The following is a 17,925-nucleotide window of genomic DNA, read 5'->3' on the forward strand; positions in this document are numbered from 1 at the left end:
TGTAACTAGCTAATATAGTAAAGCTAACTGTTCTGCAATGTTACTATTACTACTATACATTTTAGTGGGTAGAAGGGGAAGTCACTACAGAGCATTCGTGGTCACTCCCCTGGGTTGTAAATTTTTTATCACCTAGCAACCAAGTGGTAGTTAGAATCAACAAGCCATCTAACATGTAAACATCTTATTTTCAATAGACTACAGGCCACATGCATGTGACTAATTTGGACTGTCTGGGCCTGGATAAAAGAGGTCCAGATAAGAGAGATTTCAAGGTTATTTCACAGGTCCCTTAGTCCTGTAGAGCAATGTGTGAGTCAGAGGCTGTACAGTTGAATTACAAAGCGCAAAATGATTCCAGTTTGTGTCAATGAACGCCTATCTACTGTATCAGTGTGAAAAATTTAAAGCGAATGAGAACGTTTGTAGCTATATACAGTAGTTTGAGGCAGGCAAGTTGTAGCAACTAGTGATGTGCGATATGTGATATATATCGAAATATCATGATAATTTTTTTATATCGTGATACAATATAGAATCTTTATATCGCGATATAAGCCGAAGTATAGATTTTAGTTATAATTAGAGAAAACTGTACCCAAGATGTCATTGTACACTGTAATATTTTTTGATAAAAGAACTTGTAATGTTGTATGCTAGTGATGTACCATGTTGTATTGTACTTCTAGTACATTAGTACTACAAGTGTCATCGGTGTAAGTACATGTACACAAGCTGAGTGATGAGTTTGTATATCGTGATATATATTGTATCGTGATAATTGTGTGTAATAATCGTGATATGAAAATATCCTATATCGCACACCACTAGTAGCAACACTGGTAAGTCAGTTGTACCTCGCTCTCACAGAGGCTCCAACTCTCATGCCTTAGGTGTGATTCTCATAATATGGCCTTCAATCACGCCCAACATTCTCATGCCTAAAATTGATGCTCACTCCCAGAATTTTCTATTGCTGACTATGCTTCACTGAAGGCTCCCTGAGGCTAAAAAAGGTTGCGGCATGTGCAAGGATTTCAGCAGTCACGTGGTGATCTCTCGTTAAAACTTTAGTTTGGTGGTCAGAGTTCTCAATGGCGGTTGACTGGTTCCACAACTGAGGAGAGTTGTATAAGGACAGCAAACAGTGTACTGGAACTTTGAAAGGTCACTGGGAATCCAGGCGGTTGGTTGCTACAGGATAGCTACAACCTGTGTGGACATGGTTAGAAGCTAGATAGTTGAGCTGGCAAGACATCTTGTAGAAGTGTGTACTCCAGTGGATCACATGAGCGTCATGTTTGTAATAGAAATTGTAATGAATTGCCACAGTTGTAATGTACAGTAGCACACAAACACATACCAGCTATTAATATTTTACACTTTTAGCTAGTAATACACAGTTTCTCAATGATGTAACTATGTGCAAACACTTTCAAATATAACTAGTACAAGGAGGCCATGCTATTATGTCATGAAATCCTGAAGTATTGGTTATAATTTAACTTTGTTGAATTGCATGCTTGGACTACATCTCCACTGTTCACCTTTATGAAAAATCTCACTCCCAAGAAAGATCCAAGGTTGGAGCCTCTGCTCTCACTCAGCTATCATGTTATTCTGCTGCACGATACTGCAAAAGATGTAGACTCTACATTTATGGGGCATATTGATACTGTGTGTTAAATTTTATTTGGGCCTGTGGAAGCATTTTTGGCATGTTTTTCCCAGTAGTGAAGATACAAGCCTTCATATAGCTTGTTCACTCAAAGAAAGTAATAATGGTCCAATAAAACATCTTCACAAACATGAACTTTAAAAATAAGACCTATTTTCATTCTGTAGTTACTTGTGTTGAAATTATAAGAATTCAGCTTCAGTAATTTGTGAGTCTGGATGAGGAGTATTTTGGGAAATCATCACTATTGTGGACCACAGTACCACAGTACCACACTCCCAAGAACAGATGTTTTGCAGTGTTGTATTACTACCACAACGTAGTTGTTGAAACTCTACAACACATTTTGTAATTTGTGGAGGTTTTTACTCCCATACATTAAAAATATACACCTTAACCTTAACTGGTATACGGAAAATGGCTGTGTGTGGTTACTAAGCACAGCTATGTATAATTTCAGTCTTGGAATATGGTGGTGGACCTGGACCATGTTGTCCAAGTGGACCAACTAGCTATGCAAATACAAATTGCTTAGCTTTTACAACAAAAATTAATGTGACCTTAGTCATCTATCATTTGCACATTTACAAGGTTTTATATAGGGGGGTATAGTGCATCATAACCTGAGATTATGTCTAATCATTTTTGGGTACCTGAGAAAGCACCAGAAGCAGTTTGTCAAACATTTCCTGGAGAAGAATACCCACACAGATCTGCAGAGGAGGTATGACACTCTTTAAGTGTCTTCAATAAGAATTTGTGTTAATTGTATAATTATTTTTTACTTTTAAACTACTGCTGCTTAGCCTAGGTTTACTGGATTGTGGAGACCTTGAATACAATTGCTTTCTTTACCTTTTCAAACATACTTTCTTTAAACAGGTTGGTAGGATCAGGAATCCTATAGACCTTCAACACTTGTATTGTAAAGCTTTAATAAATAAAATCGACAGTGCTGATCTCTTCCATTGTTGCCATTTCATGCAGTAAGCTTTTTATCACTTGATGACGTCTCCAATTTCCTAGGGTTCAGCGAGGTCAACCAGTTTTTATTGAAACCCTTCTAAAGTAGCTTTATTACTCTGTACAAATCCTATGAGCTCACATGAGTGTGTTGTACATCTTCTGGTTTACTTATATGTCAATGAAAGTATGAAATTTTTATAAACAGTTCATATTTAATTAATACTTGGAAAGTACTGCTTCTACCTTTTGCTACCCTGTCAGTACTCAGCAGCAGGCTGCTACAATTTTCAAAGTCAATGGCAATAAATCATCACAGTTTTTTCCAGTTTTAAGAGTCAACAATTTGTAAACACCTCAGAACATGAGACATATTGCGTGCAAATCAACAGCTGTAATTTCAAACAGCTATAGTGTATTTTTTTACATCTGTACAGCAAACTGAAAAACACACATGTGCATTGTGTGATGTCACTAAAGTCTAGCCTCACTATATTATGTTTTTTTTTTTGTTTTCTTTCCTTTTTAGTTGTCTCCTGGTATACACTCACAAACTTGATGTGGACATTCTGACAAATCACAAAAGAAACCCAAAACAGTACGTTTCTGAGCTCTGACTGTGGATCATCGATAGCGAGTTGATGAGCAACTGCATACTAGGTAGACCTACATATGAAGCAAATACAGTGGAGTAGAATCCTACACTGACACTGCACCATTTAGTAATATGCTTAATTCTTTGTTCCACTACTTGAGAAACTTTGGAAGTGGTGAAATTGATTGTCACCAAAGATCTGCTGTAGTGATTTCAATGGTTGCATAGTTCATACTATTTAATTAATAAAAGGTTAAACATGTTAATGTTTAATATCAGTACAAAATACATAAGTACTGTACACATGTGTAACTCAGTAGCTGCCAAGCACAGATAAAATGTGCTTTATTACAAAAGGCCATCTAAGAATAGATGTAGGGGTGCTCGAACACTTTCTTTTTACTGTGTAGTAACTACAATAGGAAGGTACTGCTATAGAAGCTACAGGTGCACTTGTATTTTATAAACACTAATATCTTTTAAAAATTAATGTGCTTGTGCCAATTATGTGGGCATGATTGTATATTAACAGGCTAACAAAAGCATCAAGTATTATGCCAGCAAATAATACAAGATTTTAAAGCAATGTGAATGTAAGAAATACGTGCAGCAAAACATGAACACACTATGCATAATGCTGCATTTGATATCAAATGCACAGTACTCTTATTTTTACAGTTTTTGGCTGATTTGATATACTCTAATAGAGCAGTCGCTTACTCTAATACAACAGTCACAATTCTAATAAAACAGTCAGCTCTCAAGCACATTATTTAATTGCATGTGATAAGGCATTTAGAATGTAACAATATCCTCTCAACCAATCAGTTTGGTTTCCACCAAAAACATTCTGCTGATCTTCAACTACTATTAACTGTCCATGACTTAGCATCCGGTTTAAATGACAAAGCACAAACTGATTGTATACTGCTGGATTTCAGCAAGGCATTCGACAAGGTTTCCCACAAACTCTTACTGCTAAAGTTAAGGTACTATGGAATTACCAGAGAGACAATTAACTGTATTTGGTCTTTTTTAGCCAACCGTAAATAGTAAGTTTTTTGTGATGGTTCTATTTCAGAAGCTGTCAACGTTACCAGTGGAGTACCTCAGTGCTCTGTATTGGGCCCCTTACTGTTCTTGTTTTTATAAATGACTTTCCCAGCTGTATTAAATCTACTTGTCACCTAATTTGCAGATGACTGTCTGTTGTAACGTATTAAGACATGTACAGATAGGTATCTTTGGAATAAGAAGGCCAATAGCTAGCTAGCATTCACAGTACATTAGTCATCTTGCATACGATACGCAAGGAAATTTTGACATAGAAAAATTTAACAAAATTGACGAATCAATTAAATTCATCAAACCTAAGTTCGTCAAATGTCTTTAAAAATACAGGTTTTGTCTATAATTTTTTGATTTCGACAACATTTTATTCATCAAATCTGCTGAAATGTGAATTCGTCAAATTTTTCTTGCATCAAAATTTCCTTGCGTATGGTACAGCAGTGTAGGTAAAGTACACGAAGTGATGCATACACATTTTAAAGTTGACATATAGAAGTGTAAAAACAAAATACAAGAATGGGGTATGGTATCAATGAGACAGCAACTCATTTACAGCCATATACATATAGTGCATTTTTGAGCTAGGTTTTGAATATATGTTAGGTGGTTATTCACTTGGGTCAGTCAAGCCCATGAAACAACTAATTTAATTGCCATGTAATAACACTACATGTAAATGGGTAGTGTCATGACCAGTATAAACCAAGATTTGAACTGTACTAGATCCCTTCTTCTCCCTACCGAATTGGTCTGGCCACACAAGGTAACCCAACATACACCACGCATGCACAAATTAAAGTATGTAGCTGTCATTGTGCACAAATCCTGTATGCTATAGTCTCTAGACCCTCGTTCACGTGAGAGTCTGTCTCTGCCAGACTGAGTTCTGTCACTGGAACATTGAAAAGCGAAAAACGTGCAGTGTACATGCTGTCACATTTACAGCTTTAGAGGCTAACCCCATACCTCTTATCCTCACAGATGAGTTCCTTCCTCTCAGTCCAACTCGTCGCCAACACAGCAACATTAACCTTAACAGATGCGCAGCATTAAAGGAGGTCCGAATGCCTAATGAGTCATGTAGTACCACAGATGATTCATCTACAGTCGCAAGCAGCTAATCAGCAATTATTAGTATTGTACGCGCCTATAATGAAAGGATCCGCAGAAAATTAAAACGCGAAAGCAGCTGAGTTGCTGAATATCGTCGATGTTTAGCAAATGTCATCAATGTTTAGCAAATGTCGTCGATGTTTAGTAAATGTTGTCGATATTTAGCTAAATGTCGTCGATGTTTAGTAAATGTCATCGATGTGTTAATGTCGTCGATGTTTAGCAAATGAGGTCGATGTTTAGCAAATGTCGTCGATATTTAGCTAAATGTCGTCGATGTTTAGTAAATATCGTCGATGTTTAGTAAATATCGACGATATTTGGTTTAGATCTCAATTTTTGGGTTTTTGAGACAAATGGCACCCCATAGACTGGAACAATTTAGATATGGAAGATCTTGACAATCAGCGGCGGAGGAAGTAGTTGATATGAGGGGGGGCTGGGCTGAACCAGACTTATTTCTATAGTTTGGTAAGGTAAGACCAAAAAAAAAAAAAAAAAAAAAAAAAAGGTCGCAACCAACTGACAAGAGCTTTCCACCTGACCAGCTACCATTTCTAGCTGATAAACTACATAAAAATCCTTTCATAGCTCGCTACACACTGACTACTTTATTAGAGTGACTGCTCTATTAGAGTATCTCGATCTTTATCACGGTTTTCAGCCCCACTCCAAGAAAGATAATTTCGGTGTGATATCATTCTGAGGGGGGGGCTTTAGCCCCCTAGCCCCTCCCTTTCCGCCGCCTATGTTGACAATATAGACTTACTTACTTTCAAGAACCGTTTGCAAAATGCATAGACACTAAAATTTTGTTTTTGTACATTAGCGATTTACCCAATGGGTTTTGCTAATCAATAATAATAATATACTACATAAATCTAATCCACACAAAAACAGTCAAGCTGTGAAAAAATGGTGCATAATTACAGTTTCTGTATACTGGCCCATCTCCAGAGAGGCATCACTAGAATGATGCAAGATGGACTGACTTCCACGTATGCACATTGTTGCAGAACGGAGAAGAGAAAAAGACAATGTGCAATGAATCCAATCTAGGGTTTGGCTGTAACTAATAGAGGTAAGGCAAGACAGATGGTCAGCAAGACGACGGTAGAACACTACTGCCTCCCTACCAATGCCTCCAGTGGTGGCAAGCACAAGAGGCATCAGTAGGGAGGCAGTAGTGTTCTACCGTTGATGCCTTTTTTTCCTTACTTTGGCCCCTTTTCTGTTACACCTTTCCAGCTATAAGTCATTAACAGTGGCGGATCTAGATGGGTTTCTGGGGTTTCAACAGAAACCCCCTTTTGAATTTAGCTTAGTGGCATTCTCAATACATAAGCATTGTTGTATTGACAATTTGTCGTAGCAAACAACTATATACCAGTAGCATGCATGCAGTTGCACTTAACTAACACCATTTATAGCTATTAAACCCTCAGCAACACGTGCACTTCACGTTTCGTCTCCCACTGCATTAAAAACGATCGAGACACTCTAATAGAGCAGTCAAGTAACTACTCTAATAGAGCAATCAAAGCTACAGCTTGTAATCACCATATTTGCCTAACTATTTACAGTTTAAAGCATTGAATTTATTGTAATTGCTAACTAAAAATAGCTTAAAATCCAATCTCAGAGCTTCTAAAATCTCAAAATTTCTGGATAATTGTCATCAGATGCCTTATTTAGCTATACCAATTTTCAGAAACCCCTTTTAAAAATCCTAGATCCGCCACTGATTAAGTCTAAGTCCTTGAAATTAGGTTAGGTAATCCTAAGGCTGCAGCACATGTTGCCGTAGACCTTCAGTGCTGGTCACTGTAAAGTGCTAATAATAATAATAAAATAATAACAAGGGGAGTAAAGGAAGCCTGTTCAACTTCCCTGACACGGTCACCATATTCTCTTTTTTTTTCTGTAATTCATGGCGTTGGAGACTACTGAATATCCCCAGTCACTGTGTTTGTGGAGTCTCTTTTATGACCCACCATGATATGTAAACATGGTGGCCTCACATCTGTTTGTCACAGTGCTTTAAGGAACACCACTGCTGAGTGGCTTTCAAGGACATGTTATGATGTGGCCATTGAGCCATCCTTACAACCACTTACAGGAGAGATTATTGAACCGAAGACAGCCAACTGCCAGGAAGAGGCTAGGGCAGACATTCATGCCAGGGGATTCTGGGGGCAGTGGCAAAGTGCCTTTTTGATATAAGGGTATTCCACCCAAATGCACCAAGCTACTGCAACACAACTATCCCCTCCTTGTATGGGATCTCAGAATTCTTTTCATCAAATGGAATCCCTGCTCTGCCAAAGGTAATGCTAACAGCCAGGAAGAGGCACCTGGTTCACTGTCCAAATCTAAAGCTCTCTGAAATTGTGAAGAAAGATTGGATCTAATTTCAGAAGCTCGCACCCTTAAAGCAGAGCAAAGATCTTGATGGATCTGAGCTTTAATATAAGTAGCATCAGGTAATGAAGCTAGTAAGTTCTGGTTGGTGATTAAAGATCTTTAATATTGGGTAATCTTGACAGAAGCAGCATATTAGGAGTCAGCTATATCCACGGGATTATTAATTCCCAGTCCACCAAGACGACAGGGCAGAGAGAAAAAATCTCATTCTTGAGCAGAGCATGCACCATGGCCAGTCAGGGAAGGAATCAGCTTCAAACGGAAAGCACCTAGTGACTGAAACAGAGGTCCAATGCCAGGGGTGGTCCTCATGATGTATACCCACTGGCTTATCATTCCATGGGTATAAAGGCACAGTAAACTGCGTGGGGGTGATTTGTGGCTTTTCCAGCTAGAACAGACACTTGGTTGGACCAAGTCTTAACCTTCATAGTTACATACTCTTGCAAGAGCCCAATGTAGCTCCAAGGTGACACTGGCCTTGTTCAGTGATCTGTACATCAGTACCATAGAGAATCCATGCAAAATCAGCATCTGTCGCGAAAGTATACAAAAAACAAAGGAGAAACAATGTATATCTCTATACTAGAATCCAGGTTGTATGTCATGCCTCATTTGCTGTTCTAGTTAGATTGTCTGCCTTAATGGCTGGCAAAGGATTAGAATCTGAAGCTAACATGGATGAATTGGACAGCGAATTTGTACAGATGATGAATGTCACTTGGCCTCTCTTGGTATCACAGAATTTTCTAGTTTGCAGCTATCTTCCTGGTACTAGGATTTTGCTCCTGTTTTGTAAGACTATACTTGACTGTATAGTTATAACAAATAGATTGATTTTAGCTATTGACTCACCCAAAAATTCCTGAGGAAGAGTAGAAAACTAAAGTCTATTATAAGTACAGCCCAACATAAACATAGCAACACAAAGTTGCTCCTGGTTTTGTGGGGTTTCACACCAGATAGGGCTTCGACAGTTGCACCTGGCTTTGAAAGGTTTTACACGGGATTTCCCTTGAATAATGGCCTTGTACCTGATTTTATAGAGCATCAGTTCTGGTTTTGTAGGCTTTACATTAATAGTTATGTCTTGACTTTGCTCCTGGTTTTATATGGCTTCGCAAGTCCCTCTCAATTTCATTGGGCTTTTTTACTCCTGCATGAATTTCTATTCTTTCTCCCACTATTTTTTGGTGATTTCAAGAACTTGTTACTATTCATCAACTTGTAATTTAAAATCAAAATCAAATTTACAATTCTCATTTGATTTTGTAAAATCTCAGAAAATTTCTTCAAGACTTTAAAATCCATACCCTCTTTCATGAGTTGGTGATCATTCAATTTTTTTATCTGGCAGATAGGCACACATGACTCAAATTGCAATGTGTAGTCTACTCCAGCTAATTCAGTGTTGGGGGTAACACGTTTCAAGTTGTGTAATATTAATACTTTTTGTGTGCTATTAAACTAAGTAATATAATGAAGTATGCTATAAAAACAGGCAGTATAACTCAAGTTACTTTACTTACAAATGTAACATGTTACCTACATAAGTAATTGAGTTATTGTAACGAATCTAATATTAAGTACGTAATTGTATTACTACAAGTAACAAAGTTACAAATCTCATTACTAATCCAATGAGTAATACCCAGCCACACCAAAGTATAAGGCCCACCTCCAATTAATGAATGAAACTTATCAACCAGTTTCTTTCTCTTGAATACAAATATAACCAAGATTCCAACAACGCAATCATGTCACATGATAAGGTGGTATATACATGTATAGTTGTACATGTGATAGCTTAAGGTTGTGGACACAATATGTAATATTATTATAATATGTAACTGTAACTAAATAGTTTTAGTTGCAAGTATAATAATGATAATATGTAATGAGTTACTTTTCAAAAGTGGTTTCCCCAACACTGCCAGTACTACCCTTAAGAGCTGCTAAATTACTGCACTCAGCCACCAGTGGTCCTTAAAATCCTTGATGTAGTTAAAAATGGTGATGCAGGTGGGGACGAGAAACTAATGTTACGTCAAACAAATTTTGGGTAATGGAATGTTATATGCTTGATAGATAGAGTATTGGCTGCTGGTCTCAAAACTGTGTAGTTTGCTGACTATATTGGCATGCACAGTGTTTTATAGCTGAAAAGGCAGCAACGTTTTTTCTCTGTACATTTTAAAGGGAGAATGGCAATTAAATTAGGAAACCATCTGCAGTGCTCCCTCCGTTATCTAAAATTTTTGGGCCCTAAGTGAGTTCAGATAATCGAAATGTTGGGATATGTTTATATGCTCAAATACTCTAATAGAATGTACACCTTCATCAAACACCACCTTTGTCAAAATACTCTAATAGAGCAGTTATTTGACTTATTTCCACAGTTTGGACAACGGAATGTTCAAATAATCAATGGCTAGATAATAGACAGATTACTATAGACTATCTTGAAATTGCAGTTGCTTCTAGTTTCAAGTTTGTACATGTAATAAGAGTAACTGTAGGGTTTACTTGGATCTCAGTGATTTTTGATATTGATGTTTTGTGGTGAGTAAATATGTTTCACCTAATGCATACCTGTCAATACAGTGGTGTACCCATAGACAAGTGGCTAATGCACCTATCAATATTATGCCCCACCACCCCCCTCCTGGGCAAGGGTGGGGGAAAGGTGGCGATTTGACTTTTTCAAAAATCAAATTCCCCACCCGTGGGGCATGACGAGTAGTCAAATCCCCACGTAGTGTACTTTGGGAAAGTAGGTTATTCTTGCAGGAGGTGCATAGCTTATAAAGTCAAGCAAGTGCTAAAATTTTTAAGGTCAAATCGGATCAAATCCCCCACTATTCCCCTGTGTACGCCCAGGAGGGGGGTAGTGGGGCTTAATATTGATAGGTGCATAAGTAACAAGCTTAAAGTTAATAATTATAATTTATAAAGTCACAATGATGTAACAATACCTAAGGTGGACAGACAGGAGTTGCGGTTGCATAGTTACACCAAGTTGGTGACAACCATCAGAAATTGATATGTAGCTAAATATCACTGACCCAAGCAAAGTACTACACACTTTAAAGCAAGCATTATACTGAATTCCTTCTGTCTAACAGTATCTACATTTTTCTTAAAGTTTCATAGTAGCTATTCTGCATAGCTACATTACTAGTCTACAAAACTACACAAACATACTTAAATGTAATGTGCATAAGATTTCCATGATGATCAGTATATCCCAAGTTTTAGTTTGGCAGTACCTGCCCTTTAGTAAGAAGGGGAGGGGTCCAGTCACTAGCATTACAGAATGTATTGTAATTCAACAATGACTTCACAATAATGACAGTAAGAGTGGCATGTCTAACAGTCAAGTGTTCTTGAAATAGGTTATTATACAGCAGCTAATACAAAGAAAGGTACTTTCCATACTAATTATGCAACATCACAACTACATCAGTTACAACTACAAGGTGCTTTACCACAGTAGATCTTTTTTTTCTTTTACAAAAGTGTAGACTACTCTATGTACAGGGCTGTATTATGTAATTCAAAGGGATCTATCGTAACTCCAAAAGAAATGTCACAAAAATTTACTATCAATGTGCTACCTGTTTTCTGTAATGCTAATTTGAATACTATAGCTAGAATGACCAGACCTTTCCTCTTTTTGTGAAGGGGTGGGTGTGATCAGACTAACCAAGTTACATCTTTATGTGAGTTTGGGTGATCGAGAAATCACAATATATTTCACATACATGCACTTCCATGTATGCAGCATCATGTGTTCTACACTTTGCAGCCTCATGAAGGATCCATAGCTCTTATATGCCTTCTAGAGAATGTGAAATTTGAAATTCTCATGAGAATTTCCAGATATTATACATCCACACCAAACACCAAGCTGTGAAAAAATGGTGCAACCTTAAAAAGCCTGGGTGAAAAAAGTTGTGAAATCAAAAGTGGCGGCCAAGAAAACTATTCAGGGTGATACAAATGTTTTTTGCTCTGAAATCTTGATATTTTGCTTGGAAAAGTTTTTTTAAGATTTGAAATCTTGCACAGGAATTCTGGACCTCTCGATGTAGCTATTGCAACAGTTTCACTGGAAAATCCATAATGTGAGCTCACGATGTCATGAAACGAGAACTAAAGAGATATTTACAAAACCCCTACTGCAAATTTTAGACTTGTCTACCTTCTTCCAGAAAATAAGATATGCATATTTTGTGGTTGTTGCCATAGAAACTTATGTACAAATACTGTTGGTAAAGACACATGAGGATAATTTTTCATGTACCAAAAAAACAGAATTAAGATATGTGCGTGTGCGTGCGTGTGTGCGTGTGTATGGTAAAGATACATGAAGTTTAAACTTTTGGAAATTCATGCCTTGTTGCACTATACTGACTAAGCAATGCCTCCAGCCAAGCATAACAGTGGCAGTTCCAAGGGGGTACAGCCCCCTCCCAAGATCAAGATACTCTAATAAAGCAATCAGTGAAATACTCTAATAGAACAGTCACCACATACAATACTATTGAGAATCCTACAAGTATGACAAAACTAACATTCCCATGCACTTAACTTACTAAAGATATTTTGTAAATGAAATGTACATGGTCTTGTGTATGTCATTCTTTAGGTCCATAACATAGCAACGGCTAGTTGAACTACTCATGATTGTCACTTATTCCTACACAACTCTTGATCAATGTAATCCACTAGATAAACCTTTCTACAATTCATCAAAAATTTCAGTCCTGAAACATATGCTATAGCTTTAGCTTCTGGGGAGCTGTGCCCCCCCAGACTACCTGCTCCATATAACTGCTACTCTGGTGCACCCCCTCCCCCCCTCCCCCCCTTTCCAAATCCTGGATCCATCCCTACATAACTTGACTATGGTTAAGCCTAGCCACCAGCTTAATTTCATGACTGTTTGACATCTATATAGTTTGCAGTTGGCCCAAGATGTGCTGCAGCAGCTGTAACACATACATCATGAACTTACCTTTGTCCTCCTTTGTGTCCCATTATTTTTCCACTATATTATAAAATAGGAAGTTTGTGAAAGTTTGCTTGTGAGTCACGATGGCTTAGTCTTGAAAAAAAATTGCAATTTCTGAGTGCAACATTGCAAAGTTTTTATGTCGCTGATGTCAGTTCTCAAATCAGTCTTTGCAAAGTCATGAACAGGTTTACAATCCACATGTATTGCTTGTGCAAGTTTGTGAACCTTTCACAAGCTTCATAATATATGTAGTGATATACAGTATACACACTATGCAGAATTTCCAGTTAGGTGTGTAGCTTTATAATTATCATGGGGTAGCTTAAGAGCTGGGTCCTCATTCACTAGCTGAGTAATTCATTTAGAAGTCTATTATTTAGAAATTCTGAGAACATGAATAAAGTGTATATATAAAAGGAGATAAAATTTAAAATTGCATTAAAATTTATTGAATAAAATAGGAACTCTCGTACACAATTTGGGTCTTGTGAGCTACCCCTTGCTTTGTACATAGCAAATTAAAGATATAAGCACCAATGGCGGATCCAGGATGGGGCATTTGGGGCAAATGCCCCCCCCCCCCCCCCCCCCCTTCACCTTGTGAACTAGCCAGCCATGCTTCTGATTAAAATAGCTACTAAACGTTTTGTCAGGCCAAGATCAGTTTATCAACTCATGAAAATATGCACATTTTACTAGCGTTTATTACAAATTCACCCGAACCCAAAGCGAACCAAAGACAAACTAACTGTAAAATAGTCACCCAGCACCTTCGTGCGTACTAAGCGCCTCTAAAAATAATTATCGTTGCTGTTGTTTAGGGCATTCAGAGCCTTTTAAACAGCTTTTAAGACTTCACAACCATCTGAAAAGGCCAAAATGGTAAAAATCAACAGTGAGACACTACTAAGAGGTGATTTTTTGTTGCTTCAAAAATGCAGCACTAAACTAGAGAATCTGGCTCTCCCCGACCACCTACATCTTACCCTGTTCGTGCCCCTCCCCTTGCCAGCTCCTGGATCCGCCCCTGAGCACCATGCTAATTGTTCAACATTAGCATGCAGTAAGTGTACAGGCTGCTGGTTCAGTAGCACATCTCAAAGGTATACGTATACATTCTGGTAAGGATATGTCTACCATTATACTGTAGGCCAATAGTAATTTTACAAGATTGACTATCTCTTCTATCTAGGGTGTCCCATTGCAAATCAGACACACAGCTGAGTCTGTTGTAGTCTGACCTGACATATCAGGGTGCTCTTCTCTGTACTGTTTTCAGTGTGTTAATATTTTTGCTAGTGTGAGGAGACCATACAAAGGCTGCATCTTACAAAATCAACTTTATTTTTTGCTGGCTGAAACGTGTGTTCTAATAAAAGCTATTGCTGAATTAACCCTTAGCAGATACAGTCAATGTGTTTGGTGAAGATCACTTTTCTATTTATAAGGTGAGACCTATAGGTAGCTAGATATCTCCTGAGAAAAGTTTAAAATTGTAGGCTTTCTTTACTTGAATTTTGATGATTAGATTTACAATTAGTAAGTAAATGCATTCAATTCATATAATATATACATATACACTGTATAGTTTTTTGAGACAGATCTTGTTTGGTCATTAATTGTGTGTATTATAATTATGCACTGTTAATGTTTAAGGTAGTATCATCATCAATTATTTTATGTTCTGTGATTGTTCTATTGGAATGGATTCATGCATACCATACATGCAATGTCTATATGCATTTAAGCTTGTCTTATTATTATTATCTATACTGGTTTATATGCTTTAATAAAGCTTAAGTTCTAGCTGGCTATTGTGGATCACTGAATATTGTCTAAAATCTAGATGAAGAGAGAGCTAGAGGTCGAGGAGAGGAATGAAAGCCTTTATAGATATCTGCTTATGAGACTATTCATTTTATCGTGTTTATTTTATTCCCACCAAATGTTATAACATTACTGCTGGTGTCATGTACTGTTACTGTATATCTGTGCATGGCTTTAATGATTGTGTATACAATACCTGTACTGCAGACATGTATTTGCATGTACGAAAAGTTGTAATTTGGAACTATGTATATTTTTCCTTGTTATTTAAACAGGGAGACAGCATCAGCTATAAAGCAGATTTTCACCTGTGCCCTGGACTAACACATAGATTAACAACACATATAGGTACATGCATACAATTACAACAATAATATAGCCTATTTTAAAGCTATTTAATGACTTCTTTTCAGTTAATGAGGTGGGCAGGCTGTTCCAGATAGTCGTGCCACAATAATAAAGGCTACACTCTCTATAGTTTAAGTGCACGGCAGGCACATACAAACGATGTGAATTATGTCCTGTATGGCGTGTGACAGACATTACAGATTTGAATGTGGTAGGAGGGTGACAACTTTGTTAAGATCTTGTAAACTTGCATTGCAGTATGAAATCTACAACATTCAGCCAAAGTGTAGAGGAGCCAGTAGAGTCAATCAATACAAAGCATGAATGAAGTCTCTCTAGTCTTTTGAAATGACTAGTATTAGTAGGCACTCACACAGCATTACAATGATCAATTATTGGTAAAACATGTGCCTGATACAATATTAATTTTGATCACGATAACATCTGTCAGGCTAAATCGTTTCTGAATTAATGTTTTGTTTACTTGAAAATGATCAGCCAATAAAATCTTGCATAATAACAAGTAATCTCTTTCCAATGCAATTTTACTTTGTCAGAATAATTTATACAGCAATGCATTTGGTTTAATGCACTCCTTCACTTAATCTAGACCTTCTGTGTAATTAAATGGTGCACTTTTGAGGGCACAGGATTACACTATAGGAAATTTTCAGATAGCAACAACAAGTTAAGCCAACTGTGTTTAGCAAAGAAACTTTAATGGTTTAAAGGGTATATGCATCAGATTAAATCCTTGTGGTGCAAAGGGCATACTGTAAATAGGAACTGTCCAACTCCCTGATGATATCTTGTAAATAGAAATAAGGAAGAAAGAAATACTCTGAAGCCTCTCATCATACACTACGATAGTAGTGTATAGTAGGGACCACAAAGGAGTAGGCATGGCCCACGAAATAACATCAGCCAAAAACAGCTTCGATTTTCCCAGACAACGATGAGGCAGTATTGGTTAGGTAAAACTAAGCCCAAACAAGCTTTCAGATTGACCCGAAATGCTTTCAACAAGTTACTAAGGAATTTTAATGGAATTTTCTACTGACTGACTGACTGAGTAACTGACTGACTGAGTAACTGACTGAGTAACTGACTGATGCCTTCTGACTGACTGAGTAACTGACTGATGCCTTCAGACAAGCATAACTCGATAACGGCTAAGGCTATGGGCTTGATTTTTTCACTGTTCGATGTCGCTTCGGCCCGACAGGTGCCTTTTGGCTTACCACAGTACATACAATGCATTCTTAATGGACTTACCAGTGTCCTCATTTGTGCCCCATTTGTCTTTGCTGACAGCGAAAAGTGTCAATTTGGCTATGTCATAACGGATATCGTCCGTATTTTTAGTAGTGGCTGTTTTGATTGCAGAGGGGCTTTTCTAACAGTTCTTGATTCATACTGCTGTGTAACGGGTTGAACAGAGCCAACAACGAAGCGTAATGGATACTTCACTTTTCAGACGATAATGGGTGCGTGGCACCATTTCTTTCTTTTGGTATGTGTGGATTGATGAGGTGTTCAGAAATCACAGTAAAACATTAAGAAGTGTTATATCCCTACTGTGCTCAAGATACCATAATGGAAATGCACAGTAAGGATATAAAACTTCTTATCAGTTGATTTACTGTGATTAAATATCGTGCACTATTCCAGCTTGTTTCAGTACTTTTTTTATCAATGTGCTATGGTCCCTACTCTAGTTGAAAATTCCAAAATTTTCTGTGTCCTGGTGAAGCAAAGTTTATGCTTTTCTATAAGCCCATGCAGTATTCTATTATTACGTATACTAAACAACTTTAATTTGAATGATACAGACAGATTAAAATTCACAATTGTAGACTATAAAAATAGTAAACAAATCGCAAAACATTATTTTGTCTGGAAGAACTCATGCATGATCAAGCACTGGTCAGTGATCATGATAGGGAAAGCAACAACCCATTTTATTTCTTTCTCATGTGCCAGCTCCATTGATATTTGCATCATAATTTATATGTCATTCTCCTCATGACTTCACAAAAATGCATAGATGGCAGATGGCAAATTAAAGAAAATGCTCATATCTAACAATTTTAATAAACACGCATCATTGAATAAGGTCTCTGACACAAAATGCTTAGGAGTAGCTAGCTACAGTATCACATTTGACGAATATCTTATGGCTTGCAAAAATAGCCATATTAACACAACATCAGTACTAAATTACATCTCTCTAAGAAGAAATCTCAACTAAAATCTGATAGACTGATAGCTATATATATACTTGAATATACATCATGGTCCCCTCATGATCACTTCAAATCAAATAATGAAAAGATCCATACATGCGGTGTACTGCTGCAAGATTTGTGATGGCTACTCATGGTCAGTCATGGAGAAGTCTACAGTGTTAGCTAGTTACCGCCATGATCATTTTACATAATAATTGATCTCTCTCTTGAATGCAATGTGTTTTACAATTAGTCATTTTAATTGAAGTACCATCTGTCTCATTAATGCACATCTGCATCCTAGAGGACACTCTCAATTATCTCTTTTCCTTTTTGCCTTCAGTTATTAAATTCAGGAGACATGCCAACCAACCAATTGTATTAGCTAAATACCTATAATATATGTCATGACTACCTGTAGTGCTATTTTTTATTTTTTTCCCAATGTAGCTAGCTACAGTAGCTATATAGTTTGTACTACCGATGTGCCATGGATAGCTAGTTGTAGATCTGTGCTGGTTGATCAAGTCCTTTAATTCATAAATAAGAGACCTTAATGATTCAGTGTTGCATCATTCTTGTGCTTCGATGATGTCACCATGCATGGATGTAAGCACGTGTTTAGCTTTGCTGCTACACGTGTTAGTTTCATCATACC

The 17,925-nt window shown here is 37.3% G+C and overlaps 1 long non-coding RNA gene across 1 annotated transcript; it reads right to left on the minus strand.

The window, feature by feature from the left end:
- Window positions 1-3,036: 3,036 nt before the first annotated feature.
- Window positions 3,037-5,524, minus strand: LOC136255848 (uncharacterized). Its single transcript, XR_010701142.1, has 2 exons — window positions 5,274-5,524; window positions 3,037-3,307 (listed from the first exon to the last, which is right to left on the minus strand). It is a non-coding gene; the product is annotated as an uncharacterized lncRNA (long non-coding RNA).
- Between the last annotated feature and the right edge of the window lie 12,401 nt (window positions 5,525-17,925).

The sequence above is a fragment of the Dysidea avara genome, chromosome 5, assembly GCF_963678975.1.
Source record: "Dysidea avara chromosome 5, odDysAvar1.4, whole genome shotgun sequence".
NCBI classification, from domain to species: domain Eukaryota; kingdom Metazoa; phylum Porifera; class Demospongiae; order Dictyoceratida; family Dysideidae; genus Dysidea; species Dysidea avara.